This window comes from Dromiciops gliroides, chromosome 6 (genome assembly GCF_019393635.1).
Source record: "Dromiciops gliroides isolate mDroGli1 chromosome 6, mDroGli1.pri, whole genome shotgun sequence".
In the NCBI taxonomy this organism is placed as follows: Eukaryota; Metazoa; Chordata; class Mammalia; order Microbiotheria; family Microbiotheriidae; genus Dromiciops; species Dromiciops gliroides.
This window is the reverse complement of record NC_057866.1, coordinates 143,911,041-143,935,222: the sequence shown is the minus strand read 5'-3', so window position 1 is coordinate 143,935,222 and position 24,182 is coordinate 143,911,041.

Here is a 24,182-nt window from a genome sequence, read left to right as displayed (position 1 = left end):
TCAAACTATTTTAAAGTCAATATTTTTTCTATATTCTAGTTATAAGGCTTAAGACTAAAATATCTGGGCTATACATAGTTTACATTGTATGTCAAATACTTTTCTATTCCTCCCTAATGACCCAGATAATGTTTTTTATTCTTTATAATCTGGATAGCTGGTAGGATTATTCTGTTTGTATAAGATACTTGGGAGAATATTGACTGTGCCTTGGGCATAAAAAGACGCTTACTGGTAAACATCATTTTTCAAAATTCCAGTTAGATCAGCCTATGTGCTAAAGGGAATCAAGGAGATTTTTTTTTTTTTACCCAGGACTATTTAGCTTCTTAATTATTTTTGAGATTCTAACTTCAGGTTGAGTCTATGTCTCCAATCACTGTGATGAAAAGAACCTCATTTGCAGCTTGATTGTACTTCTGAGAATGAAAGCTTTGTTCTTTTTGCCCATTTATCCATTTCTTACCTTTTGTTTTTGATTTATTCAAAATTTTCATTTTTTCCTTTTTTTAAAGATTGCTTTGATTAATATAGGCCCCCTTATAGAAATGAACAGACACTTACCTCTGATAAGCTTTATAAGATGTCATTTGATTATTGAATTTACATAACTTTGTACTTGAACATTCCTTAGAAGCCAGGTCTCGAAATATGGAAAAATGAGCCAAATGTACCCAAGCTGATTTTCTCAAGGCAGAAAATATTTTACTAGAGGAAGAGTGCAATGTGTTCTGTCTAAGCATGCACAGATATTCTCTGACTACATCCATCTAATCAAACATCTGACTCAACATTTGGGTGCCTTGAAGATGATAAAATGTCTGGCTCCTTTTGACCTTGAAGTGTTTCAGCCTTGAAAGAACTTAGTATTATGGCATCATGTGAAAAAATTTGTCATTCCCCCACCCCATGATAGTGTCAGGGAAGTGGAGAGATTTGCAGGTTAAAATTGTTTCTGTCTGTCTCTCTGTTCACTTCCTTTTATGGCTAGTAATATATTCTGTCTATAGTCTCCCTAAAATGGACTAGGGGAATGGTCAACACTCTTTTAAAAAAATTTTTTTTTACAAGGCAATGAGGGTTAAGTTACTTGCCCAGGGTCACACAGCTAGTGTCAAGTGTCTGAGGCCCGATTTGAACTCAGGTACTCCTGAATCCAAGGCCAGTACTTTATCCACTGAGCCACCTAGCTTCCCTACACTCTTTATTTTTTTTTTTTTACAATTTTTTGTTCAGTTGTGTCTGACACTTTGTGACCCCATTTGGAGTTTTCTTGGCAAAGATAATAAAATGGCCATTTCTTTCTTCAGCTCATTTTAGAGATGAGGAGGAACTGAGGCCTAAAGGGTTAAGTGATTTGTCCAGATTCACATAGCTAGTAAGTGTATGAGGGCAGATTTAAACTTGAGAAAATTCATTTTCCTAACTTTAGGTTTGGCAGTCTTTCTACTGTGTCACCTAGCTGTCCCTTTTTTCTGTACCCTAAATCATTTCCCCTATAGAACGTGGATTCAACTTAAAGAGTTTGTACCTGAGCCCCTAGCTAACTGCCTTCTCTCTGTTTTTCTGTGTAGATGAATTTCAACTTCAAGGAAGAACTAACCAAGATTGGAGATTACCTTGTGAGTTCCAAAGTTCATGTGTCCATTTATTATGGTTATCTGATGTCAGTGGAAACTTCTGTATAAGATAACACCTAAGAAGAGGATTGACCCAAGTAAAGGCTTTTTTTTTTTTTTTACCAGTATAGCACATGCAGCAGGAGTTGTTTAAATAGTGCAGAAATAAAGTTAAATTTAACATTACCAATCCCACAAACTGTTTTAAGTTCTAATGTGGTTATAAGTGTTGGTCTCTCAAGATATTGTAATTTCAGTTATAATTTAAGGTATTTTTGCAATCATTGCATCAATATGAATATTGCATCTTTTTATCTTTTTTTCTGTTTTAGTACTTCTGTGTGTATGAATAAAATAACTGTCCTCTACCTGACATATATAGTAGAATAAAAAGCTAATATCCATTTTGAGAGTACCTAAATATAAGCCAGTAACCTAAGCCTTAAGTAGTTTCCCCCCTGTACTCCAGGATGGTAGACTGAATGAACTTAAGAGTATGATAAAAGAAAGCAACCACTCTAATTAGATACCCGAACCTAGCTCAGACAGGACTACTATATGAATGGGTTCAGATCTGAGGGGCCTCTTAGAGAGAGGTTGTGGATTTCTCCTCTAATACATCTTACACATGCTGTGACTTGGTTTTTTATTGTTTGTTTTTCTTTTTGCTTTGTTTGTATTGTTTTGTTTTCCCCCTCTTCCCTAGAGGCCAATACAATAGATAAAACTCTCTTAAGCAAAATTTTCAAGGTACAACCCAAAATGTGAATGAGAAGCTGAGTTTTTTTTTTCTGCCAGATTAATTCTCCATATGTCCCAATATATCTGTTTATCTCACAATTAACTGTATTTCCACTATATGTGTGTATAATTATAATTATTTTATATATTTGGATGTGGATAGATACATAGATACATAGATACATAGGTACATAGGTACATAGATACATAGAGTGATAGAATAAAGAGGGTTGGTCCATGGGGCTTCTTCCAACTCCTATTCCATGATTTTGTCCAGGTTTTCCTGGCTATTTTTATCCCTCATTTAAGCATCTGAAATAGTAACATGATCTTATATGTCTTTATATTTAATGTTTTTTCATTTTCTCTAGATGTCAGTGCCTTTGTTTTCCTTAGTGTATAGTTTATTTCTATGGAGGCTTTTGATTTCTCAGCCTAATAACTAGCAAATCTCATTTTTCTCTGACTAAAGTCATTTTGAAAGATTAATTAATCAAGGATCTTCTTCTCTCTCAATTTCTAAGAGTGCCTTTATCCTTTATGGTTTAAAATAATTTTTATTATAGGTTAGAAGAGAAATGAGTGGTCATAGTGGTGTTCATAAAAGCATTACCATCAATATTTCTATTCTACATTAAAGAATATTGGACTTGAAGCTAAAACTTGTCTCTTTCTTTAGATTGGGAGCTCCTTAAGAATAGTGTCTCGGGCAGGAGGTGGCCAGGTGGCGCAGTGAATAAAGTACCAGCCCTGGATTCAGGAGTACATGAGTTCAAATCTGGCCTCAGACACTTGACACTTACTACCTGTGTGACCCTGGGCAAGTCACTTAACCCCCATTGCCCTGCAAAAAAAAAAAAAAATCCTGACTCATTTTTTCTATTTATATCCACAATGTTTAGCATAGTGCTTTATACATAATAAATACATTATAATTTTGTTTTAATTATTTCATATACCATGGACCTAATTAAATCCCTTTCAATGTTCATTTTTGGGAAAGGATTCCTTTAACTAAAATAGAAAGTTCAGCTTGTACTAGGAGTGTATCTAAGGAGCCAGTGTGGAGGCATTCTGAGGAAAAAAATAAACAGAAGGAAAATTTGGTAGATTTAGAAATGAGATGATTTATTTTTTCTAATATTTGTTTAAAAAATTCTCTCCTAAATCTTTGTCTTTTTTTAACTCCAGAAGAATTATAAACATTAGTCAGTCTGCGTGCCCAATCCTTCCTCGCCCCCCCCCCGCCGCTTTTTCAATTATCCCACTAAGTAATAAGGAATACTTACAAGTATCACTAAAAACAAACAAACAAACAACATTTTACTTTCCCCCTCTTCCTCAACCTTACCCCCTCTGTGGTATGGATTGTGAAATGTTATGCTGTCTATGTAAAAAGACTTGTTCTGGTAAGGAAAAGCTGACTCCCTCTTGAACAGGCATGATTGGGATGACTACTGAGCAATAGCGACATCCCCTAAGGTAGGTATGAAGTTGGGAAAACCAGACGGACACTTTTACCACATTATATCTGTACACCCCAAAAGTTACTCCTTTTCCTCTCCCATTCTCATTAGCCCAACATCCTTTTTTTCAATTCAGTATTATCAGAATTCTGAAGCAAGAATTTAATTGGATACTACATTTCCTCTCCTTGGTGAATAGAGCTTGTGAGTTGCTTTCAGAAAATCTTCTTTCACATCGAGAAGAGGAAAAGGAATATTTTGGTTATCTCCACCTAACCTATTTTCAGTAGGATTTTTTAAAAGGTGAAAGGGGAATGGGTAAAGAAGGGAGGGAGAGGAAAGAGAAAAAATGTGCTTTATGGGCCAGATTCTACCTGGGGCTTAGCTTCTCACTCCAATAATATTCCTTGGATATTCATTCTATGGTTATTACAAATTATATTAGTGTAATTATAAAATGTATTATTTAACAAAATCAGAACATTGGAACTGGAGGGGACTTTAGTGAGCATTAAGGTAATTCAATTATCTTTTCCAGACCGAGGAAATTGAAATAAAGATACTATGAAATATATAGGGCTTAAACGGAATCTTATTTTCAGTCAGCCACAGAGATTTGACCAATAAGATTGATTTTAGTATTTATCTTAAATTATTGAATGAGGAAAATTATTACCTACATTACATGTTTTTCAGAGGTAGTCATTATGGAGCAGAGGTATCAAACATGCCGCTGTCCACAATACACCTGAGTGGGCCTGAACAAGATGAAAATGTAATTAGGAAATATTTAACAAAGCAAATAAATATAATAAATTACACACAACATTATATTTTAAAATTAAGTCAATATTCAGCAGGCAGGGATACTTATGTATGGATTAGTGGTTCTAGTTCCTACTTGAATTTAACAACATTCTTGTACATGATAGAGTACTGGGCATCCAGATAGGAAGAAATAGGTTCAAAGGCTACTTTTCTATAATGGTCCTATATTATGAAGTAGTACTTGAAGAAATCTATGATGTCAAGTAGGGATAGAAGACCTTAATGTGCGTATGTATACATACATAGATATATTGATAGATGATAGATATATAGATAGATGCATAGATACATAGGTAGAGAGATAGAGATAGAGATGATAGAGATAGGTGTACGTATAGGTATGTGTATATATACGTATATATATGTGTGTGTGTATACACTATAATATTTAAAAATAAATAATATCTGTTCTGTTCCTAAAAAAAGTTTTCATTTAAAATTCACTTCCAACTTCTTTATATTGTTTATATTTCTCATTCAAAATGGAAAATTTGGTTTGAAATGAAGGAAGAAAGACTACTTTTTTGGGGGTAAGGTGAGTCAACATCTCATTTTGGTTTTGCAGTATATGACAATTATGTTTGAATATAGATGTGCATATATTTTTGTGTGTGTGTGATATGTACCTATGTGTTTATATGCATGTGTGTATGTATGCATATGTATGCATGTATGCATATATTCCCCCAACATGTGTGCTGCCTTGTCATGAAACTTTCCTTTAATCTCTCATCTAGTAGTCATCATTCCATTCTTGAATGTCTCATAGCCCATCATTTTAATCTCCTTGGACCTGTCTTAAAACATGATATTTTAAGTTGTTCCTTAGTTGCATCCCTGATTGGATTTCAATTTCCTTGAGAACAATAACTATGTCATTTTATCTTTGTATTCCCAGACTTATACAGAGTAGACATATGCTACTATTTTTTTCCACTTCTAGTTTTGGAAAGCTGGCTAATTTTGTCTGCTTCTCTAAGAACTTGTTTATGAAATATTTACTTTGTTCATATCTTTTAAATAGAAGAAAGCATTTTAGTAATTTGTTAATGGTTATTCTGCTATCCATTATTCCAAACTCATTCCATTGATTCTTCTAATTTTCAAACTAGATGAAATGACCTGGGCACATGCCTCCATCTTGTCAACATGCATTATGTTTTGCTGCTTATTTCAGCCATTGGAAACTATTACTGATTGACAGCATGAATAGTTTCTCTTTGAAAATTTCTATTGCATTTATTACATAATTGATGGAAAATGAAAACTGTTTCTATTTCCTTCAGATAATTGGCTAGATGATTCATTCTGCATAGAATATATTTCAACCCTAAGAGTAACTGTCTGCTTCTTGTTTACCCCTCATATTAATTTATTTTCTTTTCCTTTTAACTTTATTCATGGAAAAGGTTACAAACTGGGTCTTCCTTTTCTTGACCATAGTGAAAGTGTAGCTACTATTCCATTTTAATTCCAATAATGATTAACATTGAAGCTTTTACCCCCTTAGACATTCTGAAGAGTCTAGTCCTGAGTGCTTACCATATTTGTATCAGACTCGGTGTGGACAGCTGATAGGTTTTAACCATGCTGGAGCTCAGAACTCCAAAACTCAATTGTCCCATCGGTCTCAGGCTTTTCAGCAGCACCGGCACCCCCCAGTTTTGCAACTGTTCCTCATGAAGATTCATGGAATAAAGGTGCAGAAAAGGATAAAAATATGTTCTGTGGAAACCATGCAATACTGAATATATCTTTCAGATTTAATTATGTATCCAATCAATCAAGATCTATTCAATGGGGCAGCTAGGTGGCATAGGGGACACAGTGCTGGGCCTGGAGTTAATAAATTCTGAATTCAAATACAGTTTCAGGTGCTTAGTAGCTATATAATCCTCAGTCATCCACTCATCCCCTGTTTGTTTGGCTCAGTCTCTTTGTCTGTAAAATGAGGGTATGATATCACCTACTTCTCATGGTTGTTGTGGGAATCAAAGGAGTTAAGAAATGCAAAGCACTTAGCACAGTGCCTGGCACATAGTATGTGCTATGTAAGTGTTAGCTAGTATTATTAGCTCTTTGCAAATGCTCATTGTGTGTCAGGTATTGCATTAGTCCTTTGGGCCACAAAAATCAACAAAACAACCCCAATAACACATAAGTATTTAAGTATTTTTAAAAACTAAGGATATATACACAGTAATTAGGGGAGCAGAGAGATGTGGGATCCAGTACAGATTTCAATGTAGGAGTTCCACTTGAGATGAGTTTTGAGGGGAGCTGGAGATAATGGAGCTAGTCCATCAGTCCATCCTTCAAAAACATTTGTTAAGTTCATTATATATGCTAAGTGTTAGGGATAAGAAGAAAGGCAAAAATAACCATTGCCCTCATATAGCTTACATATATAATAGATGCTTGAATTCATCCAGTTGGGAACTTTCACAGTCATAGATTTCAAGCAATTTACAAATTGGTAGAAAGAATGCCTGAGACTGAGAATTCTTAAATGGCTTACCCCCAGGGGCACAGCTAGTAAGTGTTAGAATCAAGATTTGAACACGGATCTACCTGTGTCCAAGTCCATCTCTCTATTCATTATGCTATGCTGTATAACATTAAAAAATAAATAATATCTGCTCTTCTGCTCCTCAATCAAAGGTTCTTTACAGTGAACCAAGTTCTTTACAGTGCTTGTATTTCTCATTCAAAATGGAGTTTGGTTTGAAATGCAAGAAGAATTTGTTTACTTTTTTTTTTGAGAGGAGGGAAGATGAGTAAACATCTTTTCATTTTAGTTTTTCAATATAACAACAATTTTGTTTGAATTCACTTAGATAACATTTCAGAAGAGCAAACTTTCTGTACCTAAAGGATAGACATCAGCAAATTGTGATGGGTTACCATATAATCTACTTTTAATGCTTTGTACTTTTAACATCATATTCCAGGTGTCATGCTTTTTCTTAAAGTCCTTTTTTTACCCTCAACAATTGGTATGTCTCTGAGTGAAATCTTTCCTTCTATATCATGCATGCAGTAGTCTTCACTCACCTGCCTACCCCTGACTCCTGTCCTGATTGAAAATGATCTCTCCAATCATTGTTTTTTCCAAGGCATTTTTTCCTAGACTTCCTGGGATTTATGACAAGTTCCTTATATATCACAGCTACTTGTTTGAGCATATGCTATACCTCCACCCCCATTATGTTGTCACTTCTATGAGTGCAAGTTATGTGTCATAGTTTTGTCTCCCCAGTGCTGAGTGCAGAGTGGGTGCTTAGACATGAACTGAATTGGATTGCATAGGTGGATAAAAGTGAGAAAGGCAATTTCTACCTGTCTGTCCTGCTCCTGCTGGGGTGCTGCTGGTTGTATTTGAATTGAAATGATAGACAAAATACCAATTCTATGAAAGCTATTATACCCAAAAGAATCAGTGTAATAAAGAATGTGGAACAGCATTATAGTTTGTTGTAAATAGTGTTAGTGGAGTCAGAATGCCATGGCTTAGCTCCCACTTGTATCACTACTACCTGTAATTTCTCTACTTCCTTCATTAGAAATTCTGGCATCCATGTCTCTCTGACAATAATCTCTTATCACACCTTCTTTCTCTATGCTTGAGGCCTTGTAAACCTATTCATTGCCCTCCTTATATCCTGGAATCCCTCCATCCTTCTGTCTTTTTTTAGACCTTTAACCTTGCTCTGACTCTACTTTCTTCCCTGTAGGTAGCTATATTCAATGCTGTACTTTATGTTTAAATCTATCTTCCCTTTGTCATATCCCTGCTTGTCTCTTACCAAACTTTAACCTTGGATTACTCCCCATTTGTCACCTGTACTGCTACTCACAGTCTGATGAATGAATCTGGGGGAATCAAACGACCACATCTAGTATCCTCTCTAAACTTGATTTTTCTTCCAACATAGCCTGGACTTTTTGGAAGTTATAACATGTTCCCCTTATTTCACACTATTTATGTGTGTATAATCCACAATGTGTCCGCCATGACTAGTAATACATTAATTCATGTTACCATATTCATATGAATCCTTACTGCATGTATTTTAAATTTAATGGATTTTAAAACATTATTTTCAGGAGGGATCCTTAGGGTTCAACAGAATTTCAAAGAGTTCCTGACATAAAAGGTTAAGAATCCCTACACTACTCTAAGCCATTTTAGGATCTACTCCGCAATGACTAACTAGAGATTTTAAGATGACTTACTGATGATTACTTAAGGCTAATTTAATTAAAAATGTATATCTTAAAATAAATTTGTTTTTAAGAGAGTGTTTGCATGAATATATGAGTTGGGGTACCATGTGTTGCTTCCATACCAAACTACTTAGTAGTGGTGCTGGTGGTAGTTGTAGTAGTGGTGGTGATGGTCTTGGTGCTGGTGGTTGTAGTAGCAGAAGCAATAACAGCTGTACTAAGCACTGTAACAGATTAAGCACTATAGCTATTATGTAAATCACTTGTATATAACCCTTATAAACAGAAATTCAAGAGTAACAATTTGGATAGATGGTGTTACACCAAATGCTTACAATCTCTAAGCTAAGTTATATAAAAAGTTCTCAAAATGTAAACATTTGTCAAACAAAAACCTTCTATAAAAGGAAAACATATCTTATTATCTTTGTTCTTTCTGTGTTGTATTTTTCTATAATAATTTTTTTAATACTTAGATTTTTATTTTCCAAAATTACATGTAAAATACAAATTTTGACATCATTTAAAAAAAAACAACTTTGTGCTCCAAATTCTCTTCCTCACTCTGTCCTCCCCCTCCCCCTCCCCAAGAACTCAAGAAATTCAACACAAGCTACACATGAGAAGTGGATGCAAAATATTTCCACATTAGCCAGGTTGTGAAAGAAAACAAAAACAAAACTTCACATAAATAATAAAATAATTATGCTTCAAATTGTATTAAGATACCATCAATTCTCTCTCTGTAGATGGATTGAAATTTTCATAAGACCTTCAGAGTTGTCCTGGATCATTGCATTGCTGAAGATAACCAAGTCATTCACAGCAGATCATCTTACAATTTGGCTGTTATTTTGTATACAGTACATTTCACTTTGCATCAGCTCATTCAGGTCTATTCAAGTTTTTCTGATAGCATCCTGCTCATCATTTTTCTTTATAGTAAACTACATTTATATAGTATTTTAAAGAGAGATTTCTTCACAATAAACTTATGATGTTTATTCTTGCAACAATAATAGATAACATTTTTATAGCACCTTATAACTGACAAATGATTTTCTTCACAATAGCACAGCAAAGTACCAAAAGTTTTGTCATCATCATCAATCAATTCTTATTGATCAATCCTCATCTTTATCCAATCCTCATCAATCAATGAGTCATCATCTATAATAATTTTAATAGCAAAAATTATATAATCCTTTAATGTATGCAGATGGATTTACAAATATTAATTAATTTTATCATCAAAACAATCCTGGGAGTTAGTTGCTATTATTATCCCCATTTTATAGAGGAAAATGAGACAGAAGTTCAGGGAATTTTATAATGTCATACAGCTAGTAAACTTTTGAGGCTAGTTTTGAACTTAGGACTTCCTGACTTCAGGTCAAGTGTTACACTGATTTTATGAAGACATGCCTATATCTTAAGACTTTCAAAAAAATAAATTTAAAAGACCCATAATTTTACCCACATACCTAATAAACTGTCCAGGTGTAATCATAAGCAACAATAGAATAGTGATATACCAATTTTGTTTGTTTTGGGTTTTTTTTCCCAACAGAAATAGAAAAATATGGAAGGAAGAAGGGAAAGAAAGAAAGAATGAAGGAAGAAAAGAAAGAAAGAAAGAAAGAAAGAAAGAAAGAAAGAAAGAAAGAAAGAAAGAAAGAAAGAAAGGAAGGAAGGAAGGAAGGAAGGAAGGAAGGAAGGAAGGAAGGAAGGAAGAAAGAAAGAAAGAAGAAGGGAGGGAAGGAAGGCAGGAAGAAATAACAGAAAAAAGAAAGAAATAGAAAAGAGGGAAATAACTATACCTGTGATTTTGTGAATGTACAGAAACTTCCAATATTAAACATCTTTTAAAAAAAATGTGTTCGAACAACATCTCATGAAACGTGTGTTATTTACTTAATACCTCCAAAAAAATAGTCCCTGTGCTCAATGAACTTAAATTATAATGGAAGAAACCATATTATAAAAGGGCAATTTTTCTGAAACTTAGTCTTGAAAGAGTTAGAATATTATTATGTATCAGACAAGGACCTGAATTCAGATTATTTCTTTTTTACTCCAGGACCAGCATTGAGCTTTATAATTCACTGTTGAATATTCATATTGCCATGAGGCTTCTCATTATATCATAAGATATGATATGGTATGATAATAGTGAGATGACTAAAATAGGAAATGTAAAACGCTTTATAGTCCCCTCTCCCTACACCCTACAAATTGAAGAAATGTGAATATTAGCAAGCTAATCACATACAGCAGTTCAGAGAAAAGGGTATTAGGAATGGAGGAAATATCATTTGCAGTAAATAGGAGAGCTGTATGATTTGCATGCATAAATACATTAGATTTTGTTCAATTGCTAGGCAGGTCATTAATGTGATGAGTGAAAAGTGAACTCCACACTGATCTTTGAAGAGCTCCTAAAAGGATGATGGAAATGTTTCTGGTAAGCTGATCTATAATGAAATCTTTTGAAAGATGATGTATACAAAGAGATAGGATGAGGACTAAGGTAGTGAACTCTATTTTTACCATATCATGTGAGTTTTGAGAGGAAGGGCAAGTGGTTCACAGAATATCTTCACTTTTTATTAAAATATAAGAGTTATTTTTAAAATTTGTTTTATACTAAAGATTAATATATTAATGGATATAAAATGTTAAAATACATACAAACCACAAATAACCTCTGCACATGATTCAAAGCTATACCAACCTATCTCTGACTTTCCATATCTGTTGTCTCTGTGTCTCTGTGTCTCTGTGTCTCTGTCTCTCTCTCCCTGGAAGTATGAATGTACTGAGGGATTAAATTATTTATGTGATCTCAAAATTATTAAATATTTCAAATAGAACATAAACTCAGATTTTTCTGATTCCAAACCTGGCCCTTTATGTCATGAAGTTTTCTAAATGTTGTTTGTCCTTTGTTCTTGAAGAAGACCATGATATTGGGGGTGATATCATGACTTGCAGTGAATTGTATTTAAAGCAGAAAGAGTGGTACAAGGTCACCAATAAGTGACTTGCCCAGGGTCATATACCTAGTAAGTGTCTGAAGTGAGATTTTAACTCAGGGCCTTCCAACTTCAGGGCAAGTGCTCTAGTCACTGGGCCACCTAGATGCCCCTTCTAATGGTATGGTATTTAGTGGAGATAATATGCATTATGAAAATTCTTGTTTCTTTAAGAAACCCATAGACAAGAGGGCAGGTAAATCATTGGCCCAGGATTCAGGAGGACCTGATTTCAAATCCAGCCTCAGACACTTGACACTTACTAGCTGTGTGACCTGGGCAAATCACTTAGTCCTCACTGACCCGCAAACAAACAAACAAACAAAAAGACAGTAAAAAAAGTGTTAAGCAACAGGACCTGATCATGTACTCCTTCCAGGTACTATTATTATAGTATTTTCTTCTATTAGTTAATTCTCCTCCCCCCCCCACCCCCCAGGTAGCACATATTGAGAGGTCTAATGTGATTATTGTATTTCAGTTGCTCAGGGCTCCTTGGGTATAGGACCTCTAAAACATCACTAGGCTGCCCCAATTCTTGATCTCTATTCATCATCTCCCTACAATTCACCACATCAACACTAAGTTACTTGGTAAGTCTCAAGGCATGGCCCCATGATGGAAACATAGGGAACTAGTGTAAACCAGGCTTTGAAGCTTAATTAAAATTCTGAAAGCAGAAAGGAAAGCCTTCCACAGTGTGACTGTGTCAACTTCTGGAAACTGTAAGCTAAAGGGATAATATTATTTGGTCTCCCTTGGAAATAGAGGAATAGGAGGATTTATAAATTATTCTGTCTTCATAGTCTAGGTATATAAGATTAAGAATGATGTTAGTGGGTCAGTAGGTAACATGACTTAGTGCACTTTTTGGTTATAATTCCAAACTGGTTGCCAGAATTGTTGGATCATTTCACAACTAGAACATTGCATTAGCATTCCCTATTACTATACAACCGTTCTTGATAAAATGATGGCTTTTTAAAAAATTTTCTGATATGATGGGCGTCAGAGGGAACCTTAAAGTTGTTTTATTGCCATTTCTCTTATAACTTAATGATTGGATCATTTTCCATATGGCTGTTGATAGTTGCCTTTCTTCCTTTGATGATTTACCAGTCATTATTCATGTACTGGAGAATACTTCTTGATTTTACGTAGAGGTAGGCACTAGTGGAATTTCATTGGTAAAAGAAGCACTCCAAGTAGGAAATCCCTTTAAACAATGTGGCTTGGCGATTTCTCTACAAGTTTTTGTCTGAGGGAACTGACTATGGTAATAAGAGATTAAGTGACTTCTCCAGAGTCACACAGACAATATGTATCATGATTCAGATGTGAATCCAGATATTCTTAATGGTAGAGTCAACTCCCAATGTATTTTAGCTGTATTTCTAGAGTTCTCTAAGAAAACCATCATAAGTACAAAGGGTATTTTATTTATCAAATCATTGTCCTGTATCAACTAATTTATTCATGTATTTTTTCTTTTTAATATTATCTACAAGTTTCATAGTTTTCCTAATATTGAAGAAATTCATTGGATTCTTGGTATAAATTCAATTTCATAATTATATCCATTTTATGTATTCTATAACCTCTTTGTTAACATTTTAAAAATATTTTTGCTTTTATATTCATTAGGGATGTTGATCTGTAGTTTTCATTCTTGGAATTATCTCCCACTACTTGAGACATAAAGAATATACTGGTTTCACATTAATTTACGGGGGATTATACATTCTTTTTTGTATTTTGGAAGATAATTAAGAAAAAAATGGAATTAAATGTTCTTTAACTGCTTAATCAAATTTAATTGTAAATGAAATGGGTCCTGAAATTTTCATTTTTCCTTTCTCCCTCCTTCTTTTTGGAAGGTGATTTATAGCTTTTACTTCAATTGAATTATTTAAATTTTTTATTCTTTATTTAGATCTTAAGGGCACCCTGAGAATACCAAATATTATAGTTTTGCCATCTATTTCCTTCTGTAATTCAATTAGGATTTTTTTTCAGTATTCATTACCTATGGTATTATTAGGTAAAATGTCATTTCCTAGCTTATTTTTGTCTTGTATATTTTCCCTATGCCATGTCCTAATTGCTCATACCTTTTTTAAAAAATTACTTGAAGCACAGAATATTATGTTCAAAAGTCTTTATTTTAACTTGGTATTAACCTTTAAGTTTCAAGCATGTGTACCATAAACAACATATTTTAAGATTCTGCTTTGTACTTCATTCAGCTATCCTCTATTTGATGATATATTGAACATATTAATATTCATAGTTGTGATTAACAATTATGTTTTCTCACAATTATATATATATTTTTCCTTTTTGGATCCACCACCTACTTATTTAAAATAAAGACCTTAGTGAAAGAAAAATAATGTTATCTGTACTAGTATTTATAATTGAAGTAATTAGATCTTACTCAACTGCCTCTCTTTTCTTCACATGGGCCAGATTCTGTGTACTGGCTCTTACACATTTTTCCCCTCTCATTTTGGTCTCCCTTTTATCATGTCCTCTGTTACCAATATGATTTCTCCTGAAATATTCCTCCCTACTTCTATGTTTTCTCAAATAGCTCTCTGTCTTTCCTGTCTATTTATCTCTCCATTGTAATATATTTCTAACCTGAAGAATTTGAGTTTGTATTTTCAACACATATTTTACTAAGTTCAGACATGAGTGAATACATGGGCTATCTTCTCCTCCTACTCACTCCTACATGTTTGTATAGTTTTATAGTGCACATAGATTATGAGAAATAGTAATTTCCTTCCCCTTCTTCCTCATTTCTTCCTTAGTGATACCTTCCCCCATCCTTTTAATTTCATCTCTTAAACATAAGACTGTTAGAAGACGGCAACCAGAAGATCCTTTGTCCCTTTTTGACCCTAGAATCCAATAGGGTTTAGAATAGACAGTTGGTGTTTCTTTCCTTATTATAATGTAAGCACATCATCACCACTGAACTGCTGCTCATGGTTCATGCTTAAATACTGGTATATGTTTCTCTTGTATCCAGTATTTGCATTTCAAAGATTGTACCTGGTTCTGGAAGTTTCAACAAGAATGGTTGAAAGTCCTCTTTTCTGTTGTAGCTCCTCCCCACTTCCCCCAACCCCAGAGATTAAAAACTGGATTTACCATAGCTTTGGCATGTTATTATTGGCAAATTACACTTACATGGTTTTAATATAAGGTTTTATCTCTTGTTCTTTGGAATTCCATATTCCAAGATTTATTTTTTCTCCTTTACATCATTTGCAGCATAATGTTATCCTAACTTTGGCTTTTTGATCCATGATATTTTTTTTCTGGCTACTTGCAGTATTTTGTTTAACTTGGTACCTCTGGCTTTTGGCTACGTTATTCTCATAGGTTTTCAATTTGAAGGTTTTTTGCCCCCTGCCCAGTGATTTTCTCCTTTATGTGACTTGGTTCTAATAGATCTCATTAGTTTTAATTTTAAATTTATTGAACTATAGTATCCAGGATTTCTGCTTGGGCATAGCTTTCAGGAATTCTGATGGCTCTTAAATAATTTCTTCCTTCCATATATTTATTTTTTCCATGAAAAATTCCTTGTTTCAATGTAATTTTTTAATAGCTTGTTTCATTTGTTCCAGCAATTTTATCTCCTTTTTTATTATATATATAAATAGTGAGGCATTTGGGGTTAAGTGACTTGCCCAGGGTCACACAGCTGGTGTCAAATGTCTGAGTCCAGATTTGAACTCAGGTCCTCCTGAATCCAGGGCCGTTGCTCTATCCACTGTGCCACCTAGCTGCCCTAAAATATTATTTTAATGTGGTTCTACAGCTCTTGTTATGTAATTACTCTTTTCCTCCATTTAGTCTGGTCTTTTAAAAATAATCCTTATATGTAATAGGCATACATGTATAAAATTATATAAAATATATACATGCACAATATGTGAATTAATACTTCACTGCATCTCTGATTTCATCAATATGCTCCAATGATTCATTTATCAACCTATCCATACATTCCCATCCAGTTATAGTATGGTTCATCCACATCCTATCATCAGAGTCCATGTTTTCTCCATGTGTTATGTCTTTTCTGGTTGTTTCTATGCATTAAATATATGAAGACATATTTGTCTAAACAACCCTTAGAGAAAAAAGAGAAAGCAAACAATGGATAGAATAAAACACTACCCACAGAGACAATGGGAAGGAAGAAATACCAAAATGAATAATTTATAACAATTTTCCAACAGACACAACTTCAGCAGTGGCACTGGTATCTTGACATAAGTAATCTTGATGCCTAATTTTAATGACTTATGTATTAAGATTTAAAAGGACAAAAATGTCTTTTTGTAAGGTGAACATTGACATTATATAAAATGATATTTAGTATCAGTTCATGCCTCTGTGCTTCCATTTACTCAGCTCTGGAGTGAATGGTTGGGAATAGATATTTGTTGGATTATGATCACTTCCAAATTTCAATATCTTCACTTTTTGACTTAAGGTTTCCTTCTGGTAATATTTCATAATTTAACTATGTTAGAATCTATTGATAACATTTTGTAGAAATCAACTCTAAAATTATATAGATATAAAATCCTGAGATATTCATTACACAGGGAATCAAGTGAGCTTAGACCTAGTCCTGACACCAATTAGGTCAGAATTTGAAGTAGGTCACTTAAACTGACTTTGTTTTAGGTTTATTATCTGCAAATAATATGGTTGGACTATATGACCTTTAATGGCCCTTCCAGCTTGAAAATTCAATGATTCAATTATTTGAGTAGAAATTAAACATTCAATTTTGTTCTTAATGCCCGCAAAAGAGTTGTTCTGTATTTTAATTTTCTCTATATTCTTTTTTTTTTTTAATTTTAGCAGGGCAATGGGGGTTAAGTGACTTGCCCAGGGTCACATAGATAGTAAGCGTCTGAGGCCGAATTTGAACTCAGGTACTCCTGAATCCAGGGCTGGTGCTTTATCCACTGCACCACCTAGCTGCCCCCATTTTCTCTATATTCTACTAAGTCATAAATAGATTCAGTTTAATAAAACTTCCCATCCTCAAGGTACAATTCAGAAGACTAAATTGTATGCTTCCAGGATCTTCCTTTCAACTACATCTGTGAGATTCAAGAAAGCAAAAGACAGGTGGCTCAATGCGTAGAGTGCTGGGTCTAGAGTCAGGAGGACCTAAATTCAAATGTAGCTTCAAATATTTACTAACCATGACTGGGGAAGTCAATTAACTCTGTTTGCCTTAGCCACTGCAGAAGGAAATAGAAAACCATTTCAGTTTCTTTACACATTTTTTTAAATCCAGGGAAGCCCAACTAGAACAAATTTAGTTATTAATCTGGCTTTCTACAAGGGACATAAGACACACTAATTTATACAGAAAACAGGCCAGCCCCATATAAATGTGTAAAGTAAATCTAACAATAAGGAATATACTCATACTTTGGCCTGTAAAATAACTATAATGATTCACTTTATCACTTCTGTTTTTTTTAGTGCTTCAGAAAATTATATTTCATTTCATTCATTAGCAAATGACCATAAAAAAATGAAGGAAGTTGGAAAGGAAAGAAAATGCTAAAAGTTTAAGCATGTACCAAGGATTATTGTTATTTTTATTCTGCAGACCCCAGATATAGTTGTATTTTTGTTTGTAATGGATCTTTTGATATAATTTTATCCCAAACTACTTTGTCCACCTTTTATGTTTTCTTTAGATGCTGTTCTAAATTTTATAGAAAATACATGATACTTGAGAACCATTGTATGGGGCATCATCTAAACAAAATATTTTTTTGTTTTTGTTATTAAAAATTATTAACAGATGAAAAGTCATATTAGCTACCAAATTGTAGGCAATATGGACATTATATGCACTATCTTGACAAATATTATTTGGTATTTACTATTTTGCGTGTTTAGAATTTTAAAAACAGGCATATTATGCCAGAGTCAAATAGTTAACTTTTGGTGTTTAATGGGAGGATCAAAAGGAGGAAAATGGTTATTTTAAGACTCACATGCCTCATAGAAATGGAGTAAAAATGACAAGTAAAATATAGCATGCAATCTTACAATTTCCGGCAGAGAAAATGTTGTTAATTGTATTCTGCCAGTAAAATTGAGAGACTTGAACTTGGACAGACTAACGATTATAAGAGTGAGAATACAATTTTGTGGTCTCTTGAACTTTTATTTTAATGGTCTATTCAGTATGTGGCAATTCCTGCTTAATTACAATATGCTGGAGTTAATCTGGAAAGAAAAAAGAGTTGTGGCAGAAATGCCATTAGCGAGAAACCCCCGGGGTTTCCAAGAAAATGTGCCACATTACAGAAATGAAGCTGCATTTTCTTTCCCCATAACATACAAACACTCCTGTGGCCCACAAGACCTCCTTTCCATATACACTCCTTGTAGATAATGTATGGAGTTCAATTACTGTTTGTAGTATATTCTTAAGTGACCAAATTTTTAGCAAATCTGTTTGGGGTAATGTTGAAAAATCCATGGGTGATACAGTGAAGAAGACAGATGAAAGGAGGTCAATATCAACTTTCAAGTGTTACTGAAACTTGTTGAGTCTCAAACCCATGTGTAGAACTTTTCAATGGAATGGCATATCATAATAAATAAATGGATGGCATAGTACATTTGCATATCAGGAAAATATAGCAAACTCTTCAGCTAGAAAGAAGAGATGGATAATGTGTTCTGTGATCTAGATAACAATATTGGCATAGACGCAAGATGTAGTTTTAGTGGCACAGTTTGAAGATCTGAAAATCTACTGAAAATCTCTCTGCTAAAGGCAGAATAACTGGGAAATGTTCTTAGTTTGCTGGTAACCTCACTCCTTTTAATTTTCTTATGAGAAAGAACAGTATTTTAAAATATAAAAAAATAGAGCCAAGAAAAAAGAAAAAAAAGAGCCAAGAAAAAAGAAGAAAAAAAAAGAGCCAAAAAACAGTAGAGCCAAGATAGATGAGGAAAGGCAGTAACACCCTTGAACTCTCCACAAAACCTGTCCAAATACCTTAAATAGTGCCATAAGACAATTCTTGGCATAGCAAAACCTACCAAAAGACAGGCTGAAATAATTTTCCAGGCAAAGACAACTTAGAATATCTATAGGAAAGTTCAGCTGAACTAGGAGAAATGTGGAAAGCAGTCCAGAACAGGCTATGCCATCACAGACCCAGCCCCATCAAATCAGGAATAGGCCTTGGGAACCACTGAATCAGCAGGAGAATCAACTGCTTCCAGAATTCAGCCCACAGAGGGTAAGGGGGTTGAAAAATTGGCCAGAAGGAGATTACAGGGCTCTTTGTGCTAGTACTGAGGAAAGACTTTCGTGTCAGCCATACCCAGATCCAAATCACATTCTTGGATGACAATTCCAAGGTGGTAAGGAGCACTAGCATACCAGAACTAGTGATCAGAATGGAGTAGGAAGCTCCTCACAGTTTGAGTGCAGGAAAAAAACAGCTTGTGGTTGCTTTCAGACCAAAGCACAGGCCAGGAGAGTAGTAACCCTGCCGTTCCTTAAATCATACCACTTTGGAAGAACTGAAAAATTACAATTCCCTATATCTTTACAAACAGCTGCACAAAGTCCCTGAAGCATGGGACAGTGTAGCCTCCACCAAGGAAGCAGAACCCCAATTTGATAAAGAGGTAAAGTTAAGAAACAGACTGGGAAAATGAACAAACAACAGAAAAAAATTCTGACCTTAGAAAGTTACTATGGTGACAAGGAAGATCAAAATACACACTCAGAAGAAGATAACAAAGTCAAAGCCCCTACATTCAAAGATTCAAAGAAAAAATATGAAATGGTCTAAGACTATAGAAGGGCTCTCAAAGAAGTCTGCAAAAAAAAAAAGTAAGAGAGGTAGAGGAAAAAATGGGACAAGAAATGAGAGTGATGAAAAAAAATCATGAAAAAAGGCAATAGCTTGGGAAAAGAGACATACACACACAACACTGAAGAAAAGAGCACCTTAAAAACAGTCTAATATGGTAAAAAAGGAAAATAATAAATGTTGGAGAAGCTGTGGAAAAATTGCCACACTAATGCATTGTTGGTGGAGTTCTGAACTGATCCAACCATTCTGGAGAGCAATTTGGAACTATATCCATTTCATATTTTTCTTTGAATCTTTGAACCAGTAATAGCACTACTAAGTCTGGTCCATAAGAGATGACAGAAAAGGGAACAGGACCCAAATGTACAAAAATATTTATAGCAGCACTCTTTGTGGTGGCAAAGAATTGGAAACTGAGGTAATGGGGAATGGCTGAACAAGTGATTTTATATGAATGTAATGGAATACTATTGTGCTGTAAGAAACGATAAGCAGACAGATTTCAGAAAAAAACCTGGAAGAACTTAAGTGGACTGATGCTTAGTGAAGTGAGCAGAATCAGGAGAACATTGTACACAGTAACAGCAACATTGTGTGGTGATCAACTGTGATATTCTTAGCTCTTCTCAGCAGTGCCATGATCCAGGACAATTCCAAAGAACTCATGTTGAAAAATGTTCTCCACATCTAGAAAAAAGAATTGTGGATTCTGAATGCAGATTGAACCATACTGATTCTACTTTTGGTTTTGTATTTTTTTTCTTTTTTGATGTTTTTCCTTTTCATTCTGATTCTTCTTTCACAACATAACTAATGCAGAAATATGTTTAATGTGATATTGTACATATATAACATAACAGATTGCTTTCAGTGTTGGGGATGGGAGAGGCAAGGGAGGTAGAGAGAAAAATTTGGAACTAAAAATCTTATGAAAACAAAAAAATAGGATTAGGAAAATGAAAGCTAATACCTTTTGAGAAATTGAGAAACCATAAAACAAAACCAAAAGAATGAAAAAAAAAGGCAATGTGAAATATCCCCTCAGAAGAAAAACAACTGATCTGGGAAATAGATCCAGGAAAGATAATTTGAAAAATATTGGAGTAACTAAAATCCATGATCAAAAAAGAGCATAGACACCATCTTCCAAAAATTGTCAAGGAAAATTGCCCTGATATTCTGGAACAAGAGGGTAAAGAATAAATTAAAAGAATACACCAATCACTTCCTAAAAGTGATCCCAGAATGAAAACTACCAGGGATATTATGGCCAAATTAGAGAGCTCCCATGTCAAGAAAAATAATATTGCAAGCATCCAGAAAGAAATAATTCAAGTATTGTGGAGCCATAGTCAGAATAACACAAGATTTAGGGGCTTCTATATTAAAGGATTGGAGGGCTTGGAATATGATATTCTGGAGTTTAAAGGAACTGGTATTGCAACTACGAATCACCTACCCAGGAAAAATGAGTGTAATACTTCTGGTTAAAAAAATGTGAATCTAATGAAACAGAGGACTTTGGGGCATTCTTGATGACAAGACCTGAAATGAATAGAAAATCTGACTTTCAAATACAAGACTCAAGAGAAGCATAAAAAGGGTAAACAGGAAAAAGAAATCATAAGCTTTATTAAACAGTTAAACTGTTTATATTCCTACATGGGAAAATGATACTTGCAACTCATAAGAACTTTCTCATTATTAGGGTAGTTGGATGGAGTCTATATATATAGTCAGATGACAGGTGTGAATTGAGTATGAAAGAATGATGTCTTTAAAAAATAAAATTAAGAACTGAGAGAGGAATGCACTGGGACAGAGGGAGAGAGGTAAATGGGGTAAATTATCTCACATAAAATAATCAAGAAAAACGTTATAGGTGGACGGGACAATGATAGACGTGCAAGGCAGTAAGTGAAGCTTACTCTCATCAGAACTGGCTGAAAGATGGCCATAGACAATCATTTGGGTATAGAAATCTATCATACTCTGCAGGAAAGTAGAAGGATAAGCAGATAAGGAGTCTGTGCAATAGAAGGGAGGGAAGATTGGGGGAGGTGGCAGTCAGAAACAAAACAGCTTTGAGGAGGGACAGTGTAAAAGGAGATAGATAATAGAATAAATGGCATGGGGAGGAAATGGGATAGAGAATAATAAAGTTAGCAATAGTAACTGTGAAAAAATTTGAAACAAGTTTGTCTGATAAAAGCCTCATTTCTCAAACATATAGAGAATTGAGTTAAATTTATTAAAATGAAAGCCATTTCCCAATTGAGAAATGATCAAAAGTTATGATCAGCTTTTAAATGAAATAATCAAAGCTATTTTAGTCATATGAAAAAATATTCTCTAATTCACTATCCATTAAAAGATGCCAGTGAAAACAGTTCTGGGATACTACCTCATATCTATTGGATTGGATAACAGGACAGCAAAGGAAAATGACAAATATTGTAGGAAATATAGGGAAAATGAGACAATAATGCATTTTGGTGGAGTTGTAAACTAACTCAACCGTTCTGTAGAGCAATTTGGAACTATAGCCAAAGGGCTATAAAACCATAAATATTCTTTTTTTTTTTTTTTTTTTTTTTTTTAGTGAGGCAATTGGGGTTAAGTGACTTGCCCAGGGTTAAGTGACTTGCCCAGGGTTACACAGCTAGTAAGTGTTATGTGTCTGAGGCCGGATTTGAACTCAGGTACTCCTGACTCCAGGGCCGGTGCTCTATCCACTGTGCCACCTAGCCGCCCCCATAAATATTCTTTAACCTAGCAATACCACTACTAGGTTGTATCCAAAAAAGAGATAAAAAAGCAAAAATGAAAAGGACCTATATGTACAAAATATTTGTAGCAACTAATTTCTTGTGGCAAAAAAAATTGGAAATTGAGGGGATGTCCATTGATTGGGGAATAGCTAAACAAATTGTGGTGTGTGATTATGATGAAATACTATTGTGATACTAGAAATAATGAGCAGGATGTTCTAAAATACCTGGAAAGACTTACATGAGCTGATGCAAAATGAAATGTACTGTGTAAAAAGTAACAGCAATATTGTAAGATGATCTGCTGTGAATCATTTGGCTATTTTCAACAATACAATGATCTAAGGTATCTCTGAAGGACTTATGATGAAAAATGCTATATATCCCCAGAGAAAGAACTAATGGTGTCTGAATACAGATTGAAGTATATTTTTTTACTTTATTTTTCTTGAGATATTTTTGTCTGTTTTCTTTAAAAACCTGCCAAATGTTGAAATGTTTTTCTTGACTACATATGTATAGCATAGTGAATTGCTTGCCTTTTTAAAGGTGGTAGGGTGAGGAGAGAGGAAGAAAGAATTTGTTACATGAAGTTTCTAAAATGGATGTTACAATTGTTTTTACATTTAATTGGGGGAAATGAAATACTAAATAAACCCCCCAAAAAGAAAAATAAGAATGCTTGGTTTATTAGAGATTTAAATTATATCAGCAGCCTTTAAGTACATAGTACATATGTGTATATATATATGTGTATGTACATGTACATGCATTTCTGTATGCATATGCATACATACAAACATATAAATATATATATATGTGTATGTGTATATATATATATATATATATATATATATATATATATATAGCTATTTTTGCAGCACATGGTCTTTGGGAGAAAACGCTTATATTTGACATTCTTTTTCTGGAATTTTTTGGTTTATGCTATACAAAACATGCAAATAACTATGTAAGTGGAAGATATATACAAAGTAGACAGAAGTTTAGCTAAAGAAGGAAGATACTAGGCCTTGTATGATCCAAGAAAAACCTCTAATAGCACATGCAATTTGAGGAGAGTCTTGACAGAAGTTAAGAAAATGAAGATTTAAATTAAAAAGTAAAAAATAAATGAGAAAAGAGAGCATTTTATAAATGGTTGAGAGCCAGTAGAAAGGCACAGAATCAGCAATAGAGTGTCACATTCAAGGAAAAGTAAAGAGGTCAATGTGTTGGTGGGAGTAGAATATAAGACAATTCCATATGATATGAGGTCATCAGATTTTAAAGATAAATGTTTAACAGAGGGGTTTCTATTAAATCCTAGAAATAATAGGGAACCTAAGGATTTTATTGAATAAAGGAGTTACATAGTCAGAATGACATATTCAGAAAATCATTTTGGCAGCTAAGGGGAAAATAGATTAAATTAGGGAGAAACTTAAGGTAAGGAGACCAATTGGGAGGCTATTGCATTATTCCATGTAAGAGTTGATGAACAAGGGAAATAGCTAGGAGTAGAGAGAAAAGGATGTTTAGCAAACAATAGTGAAAGCAAGAGTGACAGAATTTCACAACTGATTAAATATGTGAC